Source organism: Nyctereutes procyonoides, unplaced genomic scaffold (genome assembly GCF_905146905.1).
Source record: "Nyctereutes procyonoides isolate TBG_1078 unplaced genomic scaffold, NYPRO_anot_genome, whole genome shotgun sequence".
Taxonomy (NCBI): Eukaryota; Metazoa; Chordata; class Mammalia; order Carnivora; family Canidae; genus Nyctereutes; species Nyctereutes procyonoides.
This window is the reverse complement of record NW_026575041.1, coordinates 15,662,991-15,677,085: the sequence shown is the minus strand read 5'-3', so window position 1 is coordinate 15,677,085 and position 14,095 is coordinate 15,662,991. Positions and strand designations below refer to the sequence as shown.

Below are 14,095 nucleotides of genomic sequence, written 5' to 3'. Positions count from 1 at the left end.
TCCTGGAAGATGAAGATAAGGAAGTTGAAGATACTGGTGACCACTTTCCATCTCTGACATACAAGGCAAAATCACACACCACATATTTTCAGTATGGGGTCAAAAACCGGGACATAGGAATTTCTCCGGTTTACTTTATATAGTAGCATGATGTATTACACATTCCCATCTTTCGTTTCTCCCTTTGAAAACTAGTTCATGCCCCCAGCTCCTTAATATCTTTAGTACTTAGTGCCCAGTCTTCATTTTTACCTAATTCTTAGCATTATTCTCAGTTGTACTTTGGAGTTCATATTTCTCTGTTAACTCTCAGATCTGTGCTGAGAACTCAGCATTGTGCTTGAGCTTATTCCTCCAGATACCCATTCCAACTCCCAGGGGTCTGATTCATGCTTGCACTCAGGTGGTTGGTTTTCTCTGTCCCTTTCTTTGTCTATTCAAATTCTATTGATTTCTTCAAAGCTTGGCTTAATTCAAATGACACTTCCATGTGAAGCTTTTTCATAATAGCCAAATACTTAGGCTTGTGACATGCTTTTTGATTCTAGATCTTCCTTTTATTTATTTTGATTTGGGATTGGGAACTCAAAAACTTTGATAAGCTTTTTCTTTCCTCTGTAAAATGGAAATAATAGTTGTCTCACAGAATAATGGTAAACTTTCAACCTAGTGTATAAAGTACAAAGTATCTAGTGTATAATAAGCATTCAAGAATCCTAATGATAATTTCTATTCTACTCAGAACCTCTCTGAGTTTCATTTTATGAATCCTTTCACACATTACCATATTTTCCCTGGTATTATTGTTGTCTGTGCACTTGTCCTCTTCTTGTCATTGGATTTTGAATTATGAACAGATGTTCTTTCTTAAGCGTGTGTGTGTATATGTGAATTCTTAATAGTACTGAACACATTTATTTATGGCACAGATCCAATAAATGTGTGCTGAAATTCTCATAAAAAAAAGTAGATAAGGAAAAGATTTAAGCTAATTTTTTAGTATAAGAAACACACAGACTATTAACAAGAAAAAATCTTGTATAAGGAAGCACAAAATGTATCTTAGTAAACATGAAAGTATTATATGTAGCATATTACACAAATGTAAAAAATGATTATTACAAAATAGAACGAAATTGAAGTTAAAATTTTATGTGTTCTCCAATTTATAACTCCTTATTTCATTGCTTTTCTTCCCCAGGAAATAAGGCAGAATGATTCCCTGTTGAGAGAAATTAAACTCATTGGTCATTTTCCATCAAGAAATTGCTTGATAGAGCCAAATACAGTTCTGTAGCAGCTCTTCTTTCTAAATACTTCAGGAAGGCCCCATGGATATCTGGTTTAAGCAAATAGAGAAAAGCTTCAGCATATGATCAATTATGCATAATACTGGAGAGAAATTAGATGAAAGGTTGAGAAATTGAGTGCAGCAAAAGGAGAGGTCTTTAACACATACTGTGTATTTCAAATACAAAATTATTTTTCTATTACACGAAAACTGACAAAGATAGGCAAACTCATTGATTGTATGTAATTTTCATCTTTGTATTAGTATTAAGATCTAGTTTCCAAGATTACTTTTCAGGAAGCTGTTTTATAACTTTGAGTTGCCTTTCCTTAGTGTTTCTAGGAAACAAAGTCACTGAGACAGTATGTGGAATTAAGAACTGGGGCTAAAATAAAAAATAAAGACAACTAAAAATATTTCATGCCCTCGTTTGTTTGAAGCCCTAAACTGATTTTTTTAAAAAGAATAAACGTTATGGCCCTAGTTGAAAATACTTCTATCATTGACATTTTATTCTGTAGAGCATTAAACTAACATGGAATCTAGGTTGCTTCTGATTATATAAAGATGGTAAGAGACAGAAGCCCTTTCAGTTTTAAAGACTTCTAGGGAGGTCTTCTAGAGAAGTCTTGTAGGGACTTCTGTACTTAAGCACAATGCAAGAGTATCAAAACTGTTCATTTCTTAAATTAAAATAGCTTCTGATAATAACATATACAGGACAAAATATGTTTGCAAAGTGGTCACTCTTTTTGCACGTATGAACTGGCATTCCTTCAGTAACAACCATGATATAAAGTATAAGTTACTTTACAGATTCCACCTGTTCCATCACCCCTTCACCATTTACCAGACACACATACCCATAGAAGAAATTCTGGAACCATTTGTCTTGGGGGAAAGATATGGCAAACTAAATCTACGACCCAGTTTTTCTTCATCATGTTCCCAGATATAAAGCTCTCTATTCAGCTACCCGTTTAGGTACTCAGTCACTCTCATCCATCAATTCATCCATGTATCTATCCATCCATTTATTCAGAGCTATTCAGGAGTCTACATTGGCTTACTCTGAGTTAGGCACTTCCTTATGGAATGCAAAGCAGATATGGTTCCAATTCCTACAGAACTTTAGTAGAAGAGATAGACAATAATCAAGTAGTTATCTAAATAGTTAAATATACTAAACTAAGAGCTACAGTAGAAAGGACTATATGATGTGATAAAGAATAGCAGTAAGGTATTTTTTTAAATATTTATTTTATTTTAGAGAGTGGGGAGGGGCAGAGGGAGAGAGAAAAATCCTCAAGCAGATTCTTCACTGAACATGGTGCCTCACATGGGGCTCCATCCCTGGACCCTGAGATCACGACCTGAGCCAAAACCAAGAATCAGATGCTCAACTGACCAAACCACCCAGGTGCCAAGATAGCAGTACGGTCTAATTTAGTTTGAGAACTTAGAAAAATAAGTTAGGAAATAGTATTTAAATGGGCATCTAAGAATGATTAGGAGTTAGTCCAATGAGAAATGGGGTGAGAGGGAAGAGTATTCCAAGAAGAAGCATTAGAGTTGAATAATAAACCTTGGAGTACAGAAAGGACTAGTGAGGCAATAGTACAGTAAATAGAAGTACAAGGAAGCAGAGGCAAATCATGGGGGACCCAGTATGTCTTTCAGTGGCTTTAGATATTTTCTTAAAATTATTAGAAGTATTTATAACACTGATTATATTATGTAATCTTTATATTTTATTATCTTTGTAATATTAAAAACTATAAGTGTTTTTACTACTGGTGATTTAAATCAGAAGACTAACATGATCAGATTTATCATTTGAAAGAATCTCTCTGGCTCCTGGTGAGATTTGTGAGGGGGTTTAGGAAAGATATGGGATATTGGACAAGAGATAAATGATTGTCCATTAGACCACAGCAGTGGCACAGCTGAGAGATATTTCTCATATAAAATGGACAAAACACAGTGATTGTTGTAGCCAGCCTCCAAAATGGTACCCAATGATCCTCACCTTCTGTTATTCATGCTCTTGTATAAGCAACTTCCACATGGAATTGGACTGACCTATGTGACCAATAAAATATTTACAGATGTTACAATTACTCCTAAGGTTAGATCATACGAGGCATTTCAACTTCTGCCTTGGTGTCTTAGATACTCATTCTGGGCAAAGCAAGCAGCCATGCCATGAGGATACTCAAGCAGCCCTTTGGAGAGGTCTATGTAGAGGAATATTGAGGCTTTATACCAACAATCAGAACCAACTTGCCAACAGTGTATATGAGCCAGCTACAAAATAGATCTTCCTGCCTCTGTCAAGCCTTCAGAGCACTGCAGTGTCAGCTGACACCTGACTACATTCCTGCTTAAGAGATGCCCCATGTCAGATTGCCCAGCCAAGTCACATCTGAAATTTTGAACTATAAAAAAATGTGAGAGATAACAGTTATTATTGCTTTAAGCTACTGATGTATTTTACAGTAGTAGTATTAATAGGGAAAGAGATTGAACGTGGTAAGTGAAAGAGAAGATATCAGAGATAATTCCTAGATTTCTGGCTTTCATAGCTACTTTGACATGCTTTTACAGAGAATATAGGTAGTTACCTAGTTTTTGAGGGTAGAACAGATTCTGTTATTCTGTTATTTTATTCTGTTGCCTTCTTATATCCTCTTTTCCAAAAAGGGGTTGCCCTGCTTTTAAATTTATGGAGACTTATTTATGAATAAAATGTATTCTATTTTTAAAAAGGAGTCATAGGGATCCCTGGGTGGCGCAGCGGTTTGGCGCCTGCCTTTGGCCCAGGGCGCGATCCTGGGGATCCGCGATCGAATCCCACGTTGGGCTCCCGGTGCATGGAGCCTGCTTCTCCCTCTGCCTGTGTCTCTGCCTCTCTCTCTCTCTGTGTGTGTGACTATCATAAATAAATAAATAAATAATTAAAAAGGAGTCATATTCAGAATATATAAAAATATTTGTAATACATGTATTAACAAAGCAGTATATCCAGAATATGCAAAGAAGACCTATAAATTAAGGGAAAAAAAATCAGAGATCTCAAAAGATAAATGGCCACAGGATTGAATAGACAGAGAAGCTATCCAAATCAAAAATCAAAAATACACACGTGGAAAAGTGCTCAATTTCATTGTTGCAATGGACTATATATATACGTTCCCCCAAAATTTATATGTTGAAACCCTAACCCTAAATGTGATGATATTTGAATATTGGGCCTTTGGGAGTTAATTAGGTATTTAGGTTAGAGCACTCAAAATCATAGTACCTATATAAGAAGAGACAAGAAAGAGTATCTCTCTCAGCTATGTCAGAACACAGACAGAAGGTGGCTATTCATAAGCCAAGTAACAGACCCTCCCCAAACACTTGATCTTGAACTTCTCAGCCTCCAGAACTGTGAGAAATAAATGACACCCAGTCTATGGTATTTTTGTTATAGCAGCCTGAACAATTACTTATCAAAGAAAGGCAAATTATAATTAGTTTTGCACTACATATCTACCTAAGTGACTAAAATGAAAATTCCAGAGAATACCAAGCATTAATGAGAATATGGAAGAACTGAGGTTTTTATACCCTGTAATAGAAGAATGAATTCTTACAAGAGGAGTAATTGCTACACTTTAGAGAACTGTGTGAGGGTATCCAGTAAAATTGAACATTCACAAACCCTATGCCCCAGCAATTCCACTCTTAGATATGCATCTAATTGAATTGCATATGTACATTCACCAAAAGACAAATAAGAGTGCTCATAAAGATATATTGCAAATAATGGAAGTATTTCCCCCCCCCCATTTGAGCAAATGCTTGTATGTAAGAGAATGGATTAATAAATTGTATATATTTACCTGGTGGTAAATACAAACCAATAAGAATGAATAAGTCTACAGCTATATGCAAAATGTAGATGAACCCTGAGAGCATAATGTTAAGCAAAAGAAGCCTCCTAGACACAATGGAGTGTATATTGTATCAAACCATTTATGTAAAGTTCAAAATTAGTTTTAGAAGTCAGCATTATGGTTATCTTTGTGAGAGAGCTGTGGTAGGAATTGAGCATAAAGGAGGTATCAGAGGGTGTTGATTACATGCTTGTCTCAGTTTGCCATCATTCACTAAATCTGATTACTTAGGATTTATTCACTTTTCTGTATAAGTGTTGTATTTCAGTAAAGGGTTTAAAAGAAAAAAAAATCTAGTAGCTCACAGAATTATCACTCTGATACAGAGCCAGGTACATGAATATAGATTCAAGGACAATGCTGAAAATTATGCCATAGAACTAGTCCGATGAGACTCCAGCTGTAAACACTGTAGCTGGTCCCCTGACCCTGTAAGCACTGAACGCTGAATCCCTTCACTGGCTGCACAGCAGGTACTGGTCAGGGATTTGATCACTTTTCCCTAAACACCATGACCTGTGGAGAAGTCTCAAAAATATCACTTCATCATGCCACTAGTTCTCCATTAACAGTGACAGGTACATATGATTGATGGATTCTAGATCATGTCCCCAGGCTCTAAATATAAGGAATTGTGGGAAATCAAGGAGTTGGAATTTGAAATTCCATTGTGTAACAAGGATTATGCCTCTTAATCTTCTCAAACAAGATAAAGGGAATCAGATGCTGGGGAGTTAAAAGCAATGTCAGATTTTGACTACAAATCGTCAGGCAGTTGTAATGAATGGTGTCAGGATTTGAGTTTGTAACTCAAAGGAGAAATCTGGGCTAGAGATATAAAGTTGGAATTAGTACCATATAACCGTTAATTGACTTCATGGGCATGGATAACACCATCAAGAATATAAAAAGAAAAAAGAAAGAGACCTCAGGTCCAGCTCTGAGGAATTTTCACATGGAATGGAAGAAAAAAGATGAGCTGGTAAGTAGAAAAACTAAAGGGGAAGGGTTTTGTTTGTTTCAAGAAAAGAGGAGAATTTAGTTGTGTCAAACCACATTGAAAAAACAATTAAGACAAGGTACTAAAAGATATACATTGTTTTTAGTGACATGGAGGTCGCTGGTGACTTTAATAGCTATTTCCAGGCAGTGATGAAGTAGAGATGGAAGAAGACAGATGAGAGTAGATTGTGAAGGGAGTGGGAAGGCACAGAATGGAGACAAGTGTGAATAACTATTTTGGAAAATTTGACAATGAACTAAAAACGCACAGTTTTCTTAACTGTCTCATTTTGTCTCCCTTAATAGCACTTGTCTTCCTATTTGTCAGTTATACCTTATACTTCATGATACTTATGAAGTTATATCCTTCTTATGGTCATAATTCTCCATTTCTAGATATTACATCCTCAGATGAAGGAACAAGAAAGGAAAAGACAAAGATGTACATAAGATGTGTGCTAGATGAGTGTGTTAGATTTTATCAGGGAAGCATTACTTTTCTGAAAGTCCCATCCATTAGCCTCCTGGTGATATCTTCCTGGCCAAAGCTATGTCACATGGCCACTACAAATATAATAGAACCTGTGACCTCACATTTCTTAACTAAGTACATTGTTGCCTGAATAAAGTTGAAGTTAGTAAGGAAGAAGGAAAGAACCAATATTGAGTAGACAACTAGCAGCATCTATCTTAGCACTTAATTGGAAAATCATATATACTGTAAATTACAATTGGGAAGGCTCCATATTGAAGATATAAATACAACACAACTAAATTTTCTCCAACAATGGAACATATTAACTTTTTTTTCCCCAGTTGAATATCAGTTGAAGTTAGGTTGATGTACTGTAATATCTAAAATTGCATGTGCTGCTTTGACATGGGTCACTGGGTCCCCACAGGGTTCCAAGAGTTGTTTAACTGTGAGTTCCTCTCCTTTCATCAGATATGCTTCCAGGTCAGCAGACTCACTCAGACTCCTACCAGCTGGATCCACTGCACTGTACCTCAGCCTGGCTGCTTCAGTTTCCTGCCAGCCTGTGGATTATTCAAACAAGCCAGTTATATTCTCCTGTAGGAACCAAGGGCACCTCATCACCATATTACTCTAAAGCCTACCTTCTATGGCCCCTGCTTGTTCACTCTGCTCCCAAGTACAACTCCTTGTGGCCCTACATGTCAAGCAATCTTTCTTGCCAGCGCTGAGTGTCGTATGATTGATCCTCTTGTATTACTTAGGGTGAGGGTTCCTCTCTCTCCAACAGAGTGAATAAGAGATGCTATGAACAGTTGAACAATAGGAAATCTCTACAATTTGAGTTTTTGTCCTATAAATATGATTTTATATGATTCAGCGCAATAATTTGTTTACATTCGAGACCATGCTGTATCAAAAACATACAAGTTTTTAAATCCTGAAATGATACCAATTTACTAAGATGATCATCCTATGCTAGCTGTATGGAAAGAGACTATATACGGGGTGCAGAAATCCTCTTGCTCACTCAGTAAGTAGAGCAGATTGCTTTCAAATTTCTCTTTCTCTCACTGTTGATCTTACTCCATTTTCTGTGTGTGTTTGTGTATCTTGCTATTTCTCTATATATCTGTCTTCCCAGACCACTTAATTAATGTATAGTAATGAAATTCCCTGAGAAGCCATGAAGATTATACCTACCATTATAAAAATTGACTCATACCTTATGGGAAACTGAATAGTCTTATGAAGACATACAAAATTTTGTAAAGTTGTTATTCTAGTATCAAAAGTTTGAACACCTATTTAGAAGAATTTAGGAAGATTTAGGAATTGAAAATTTTCCTGATCTGAAAAACAGTTGGGAGGTTTGTGTTTCTCTCAGGAAACAGCAAAGGAAGCAGCTAGAGATCTAGTGAAATGGACATGATGAACACTTTGTGACATACTCCACTTTATGGTCCTGAAAATCATCTCCATTCTCAGCACCCCTTATAAAATTTTTATGTTTCCAAAATTCTAAGCGGAAACCTTGTCTTGCCAAGAATTGTCTTAAGTTGCTTTTGAATTATTTCTTTAAAGAATATAGAGTGACATGCTGCTTATCATCCTGAATAATCTAAAAGAGTTTGGATTAAACATCAACATACCTGCTTTAGGGGAGGTGATTAAAAAGGATTTGAATACTTCACTTTAAAGCATCCTTCAGTCTTGCCTGTGGACTTTGACTTGTAGGCAAACTTTTAATTTTTGCTTTTCCAAACGAAATGTGCCAGCCCAAATGTCTAGATGGCTCGAGTGTGCAAAATAAAACTTCTCTTAACAGAGAACTTAAAGGAATGTACATGACATTTGAACACTGATAAGCATTTTCTTGGACTTGTTTTTCTTTTGTGTCTTGGAATTTTTATCCCATCTTTTAAAAAAGAATTGTAAATAACTTAGCCTCATTTTTAAATTTAAATTAAATTAATTAACATATAGTGTATTATTAGTTTCATAGGTAGAGTTCAATGATTCATCAGTCTTATATAATACCCAATGCTCATTACACCACATGCCTTTCTTAAGGTCCATCACCCAGTTACCCCATCCCCTCAACCCCTCCCCTCCAGTGACCCTCAGTTTATTTCCTATGGCTAAGAGTCTCTATGGTCTCCCTCTCTGATTTTGTCTTGTTTTATTTTCCCTTCCCCCATTATCCTGTTTTATTTCTTAAATTCCACATTTGGGTGAGACTGTATGGTAATCGTCTTTCTCTGATGGATTTATTCCACTTAGCATAATACCCTCTATTTCCATCCACATCGTTGCAGATGGCAGTATTTCATTTTATTGGTGGCTGAGTTGTATTCTATTGTATATTTATATATATATAGCACATGTTCTTTATCCATCATCTGTCGATCCAAGCCTCATTTCTTAAGGAATAGATTTCAGTAAGAGCTCTGCCTTTTACTATAGCTTAATGTGTTTGTGGGTTTTTTAAAAAATTAATTAAACACTTACTTAATGTCCTGCCATTTACCAGACTAGGAATGGGAAATACAAAAAGGAATAAGATCTCCAATTGTAAGGATTTTCTGTGTGTTTTTTCACAACTTACACATACTTTATTTACTTGATTGAAGGCCTTATGGCATATATGATGTTTAATGTAGTTGACCTCAGCTTTATTCACATGGACTCCAGTGGTTAGTATTTGGACTTTCTATGCTTGATTCTGCGCTCAATTGCTGCTATTGTTGCTGATTTGTTTTCTTTCAGGATCAAGGTAAGTACTTTCATATAGAATCTTATTTTTAGTTCCTCCTCTGGCACTTATTTCCTAGATTCTTTACTTTGCAAAATTAGGATGCTGGTTCCTTTGTAGGTATAAAGTCATCAAGATAAATTCTCCTACTCCAACATAACATGATCTTTTTTTTAAAGATTATTTATTTATTTATTTGGCAGAGAGTGTACAAGCAGGGGGAGCAGGAGTGGGAATGGGAGAGGGTATGGGAGAGGGAGAAACGGACTCCCCACTGAGCAGGGAGCCAGCTGTGGGGCTCTAACCCAGGACCCTGAGATCATAACCCTAGTTGAAGGCAGATGCTTGACCCTGAGCCACCCAGGCACCTCCATCACATGATCTTCTAAGTCTACTAGTTATCCAAAAATGTTGAAGGCTAGCCACAACAGATCCTAATGAACCATATAATACTGAATCTTATGGAATGTTTTCAATATCTTAAATTACTAGATGCTTAAAAGGCTTCCCCTTAGTAGTCTGGCCAGGCTCTGTTGCAGCAGCCATGGACTTCAGTCAATTATAAGTGTTTTAAGGAAAGGAGATCTTGTCTTTTTCATCTTTACAATCTACCAGAGTACCTTATGCACAATAGAATAAAAGTGTGCTTGGATTGATTGTGATTGAGTTAAATTGCTGCCAGGATTTTGGGGGTAGTCTTCCTAGGAGATGAGTTCTGGATGAGTCTTCCCAGAAAATCAGGATCTACTCAGAAAGCAGGGAAAGCAGGACAGTGGGAGTGACAGTTCACTTGCAGTGGGATTTGCCATTTGAGAATAATATGTAACATATCTGACCTGGTCTACTGTATTTGTTAGGAGTCTTCAATCCTCTTTGTGATTCCAGCATGTGTCACCTAGGTTTGAGAAGGAAATAGAAACTGAGGTCTCACTGAGAAGTAAGAATGATAATTGAGTACCAGGAACACTAGTGGAATAGAGACACACAAACTTTGTTTATAGAATTAAACCATATCAAGATCTTGAATGGTAATCCAGCCTGAAGGTCTTTAGAAGGGGGGATAACCCAAGAGCTATGTTGATGCATTGGCCAACACCAAAACACACCTCTGCTCTGACCTTGTTTGATTTAATGGACTCCAGCTCAGTAACACCTGTTTCTCAAGACAAATGGTTTACATATAAAGTACATTGATGATTCAGATTTTAGATAGAAAAAGGTAAGTATAGAACAGAAAATCACCACTAAACTGATCAGAATTTAGGGAAAGAATTTTTGAATTTTGTACATTTTGTAAATGAGAATTTTGTAGTTAGATATTTTACGAACTACAGTGAATAAAGTTTTTTAAAGATTTTATTTATTCGGGGATCCCTGGGTGGCGCAGCGGTTTAGCGCCTGCCTTTGGCTCAGGGCGCGATCCTGGAGACCCGGGATGGAATCCCACATCGGGCTCCCGGTGCATGGAGCCTGCTTCTCTCTCTGCCTCTCTCTCTCTCTCTCTCTCTCTCTCTCTCTCTCTCTCTCTCTCACTATCATAAATAAATAAAAATTAAAAAAAAGATTTTATTTATTCATGAGAGACTCAAAGAAAGAAGCAGAGACATAGGCAGAGGGAGATGCTGATGTGCATCTGCAGTGAGTGATGCGAGACTCGGCCCAGGGCCCCATGATCACAACCTGAGCCAAATGCTCAACCACTGAGCCACCCATGGACACCTACAGTGAAAATTTTAAGAAGAAATAAAATCCATGATGAGAACGTGGTAAAGCTTTAATAATCTTATAGTTTACAAAATGGGAAGAAAACAATGTGCATTAAAAGAAAAGCTGTTATGGTCTATGATCATTTATTGCATCTTTATTATGTTTCAGACATTCCAAAGTAACAATTATCTAACGGAATATTCATTCAACCACTATGAGGTAGATATTATTATTTCCTTTTTACAAATGAGGAATCTGAAGCTAAGAGACACTAAATATCCTTCTCAAGGTTATGGAACTAGAAAATAATGGAGGTGAGATTTGAACCATGCTCTTCAACATGTTTGACAGATGTTTGGATCAGTTCTGAGAATTTTTGTAGACATATGGAGTATATTCAGGTGCATCTAATAGAAAAATTCCAAAACCTAAATACAATGGAAACCCAATGCTTTTAGGTAAAGAACTCCAGCAGGAGGTAGTCTAGAGTTGGTATAGCTTTTCTAAGCCTTTCTTGAAGTTCTTGGCAACAGCCACTAACAGCTCATCGCCACAAACTTGGTAACTATTCTTAACTATACAGGAGGATGGAAAATGCAGTGTTTCTTCTAGGAGGCGGTGTGCTCAGCTCAAAAAGCAGAGCTCTGTTAGTAAGGAAAAAAGTGAAAATGGATGTAGAGATAGGAATATAATTATCTCTGCCAAAAATATCTGCAAATTGTGTTTTTCTCCAATTTTATTAAGATATAATTTATAGTGATATTAGTTTAAGGGATACAACATGATGATTTGATGTGTGTATATATTGTGAAATGATTGCTATGGAAATTTAGTTCACATCTATCACTTCTTGTGTTTATATTTTTTTCCTGTGATGAGAAGTTTTAAGACCTACTCTCTTAGAAGCTGTCAAATATGTGATACTGTATTGTTCACTTTAGTCACCATACTATATATTACATCCTCAAAATGCAAGTTGTGTTTAAATATTCATATCTTATCCACAATCCATAACATTAAAGCTATTTGAATTATTTGTATGCAGTAAAATCTTAAATAATTGAAATAACGAACTGGGAGGTTGTTTAATTTAATTCTTTGTTTTAGGATTTATCAACAACTATTTTTGTTTCAGCCCTTTAAAAATATATTATTGGTTATTGTTTTAGTATATAGACACTAGTGAACACAATCAGTATCAATCATTGAGTTCTCTGAAGTGCGAATAGCAATCACTTTAGTTATCATTACTTTCTATCCAGTCCTCTAGATTTATGTTGATAAACACTTTTAAAAAGTACTTCTTGAGAGGATCCCTGGGTGGCGCAGCGGTTTAGCGCCTGCCTTTGGCCCAGGGCGTCGATCCTGGAGACCCAGGATCGAATCCCACGTCGGGCTCGCGGTGCATGGAGCCTGCTTCTCCCTCTGCCTGTGTCTCTGCCTCTCTCTCTCTCTGTGTGTGTGTGTGACTATCATAAATAAATAAAAGTTAAAAAAAAAAGTACTTCTTGAGCTGTGCTAGATGCTTGGATGGGATTAAAAGAAAATAAAGCATTTTCTGTCATTTTAAGAACTTAAAATCTAGAAATATATACATTTTAATTATGCATTTTTATTTTGAAATAAGCTCAAATTACAGGAAAGTTGTAAGTATGGTAGGAATAGTTCCCTGGATTTTTGAAAGTAAGTTGTTGACATGATGCTCTGTTACCTCTGAATACTTTATTTTTTTTTTTTGTTAAAAATTTTTTTTAACCTCTGAATGGTTTTCATGTATTTCCTATAAACAAGGACATTGTTCTATATAATTATAATAAAATGATTAAAATCAGAAAATTAAGTATTGGAATATCACCATTAATGAATCTTCAGATCCCATTAAAGTTTTACTAATTTTCCCAATACTATCTCTAATAGCAAAAAGATTCACCTCATAATCATGTTCCCTGTTTAGTATTCATTTCAGTCTTCTTCAATCCCCAATAGTTCTCTAGTTTTTCCTTGACTTTCATGAACTTGATAATTTTGACAATTTCAGACTAGTTATTCTATAGGACTTCCAGTGATTTGGGTTCATCTGACATTCCCTCATAATTAGCTTCAAATTCATTTTGAAGGAATAATTCAAATTTATTTTTTGCAGGAATAACATAGCAGTAATAGTGCATCCTATCAATTGACAAATAATTTTGATTTGTCCCATTATTGTTAATGTGCACTTTAATCACTTGATTAGGGTGGTGTCTGTCAAGCTTCTCCACTGTAAATTTATACATTTTAATATTTTCTGGGGAGATACTTTGGATCTTTTAGCATCTCATTCCTTATGAAACTTTTAATTTATGCATGAATATATGTATGTGTGTCAGTACAGGCTTATAGATTTCTATTTAATTCAATGAGTTCTCATCCACTGATATATTTTTTTTTCTAACACTCATGCTGTCCCACATTAAGCCTGTGGGAACCCATTTTAGCTGGCTTCTGTATCATTTTAACATGTCTTCGTCATTTCTTGGGCACCTCTTTCTTTTTGGCAGAACAGGATATTCCAGACTCATTTCGTATTTTCCCTTCCCCAGGCCTGGAAGCAGTTATTTCTCCATAAAGTTCTTTATCTTTTTAATTGATGATAGTGACAAAATAAAATCTGGGTGCTAGATGTATTCACTTCTATTGAGTTGTTGCTGACTCTGGGACCCCTCATTGGAAAGGGGTAGATATAAAGATTTAGCTATAGATATAGAGGGGTGCCTGGATGCCTCAGTCAGCTAAGCATCCAACTCTTGATTTTGGCTCAAGTCATGATTTCAAGATGAGATTGAGCCCCATGTCTGGCTCTGCTCAGTGGGGTATGTGCTTGAAAGTCTCTCCCTCTCCCTCTCTCTCTGCCTCTCCCCACCCCCCAAATCTCTCTCTCT

The 14,095-nt window shown here is 36.2% G+C and overlaps 1 long non-coding RNA gene across 3 annotated transcripts in view; it reads right to left on the bottom strand.

The window, feature by feature from the left end:
- Positions 1-14,095, bottom strand: part of LOC129506676 (uncharacterized) — a 156,414-nt gene that overhangs the window by 85,607 nt on the left and 56,712 nt on the right. For 2 of the 3 annotated variants that reach the window (XR_008663850.1, XR_008663851.1), the window contains exon 3: positions 10,304-10,362. This is a non-coding gene — a long non-coding RNA (uncharacterized LOC129506676). Of the gene's footprint in view, positions 1-7,106; positions 7,276-10,303; positions 10,363-14,095 lie in introns of those variants that run through there. The other variant, XR_008663849.1, reaches the window with a different exon arrangement.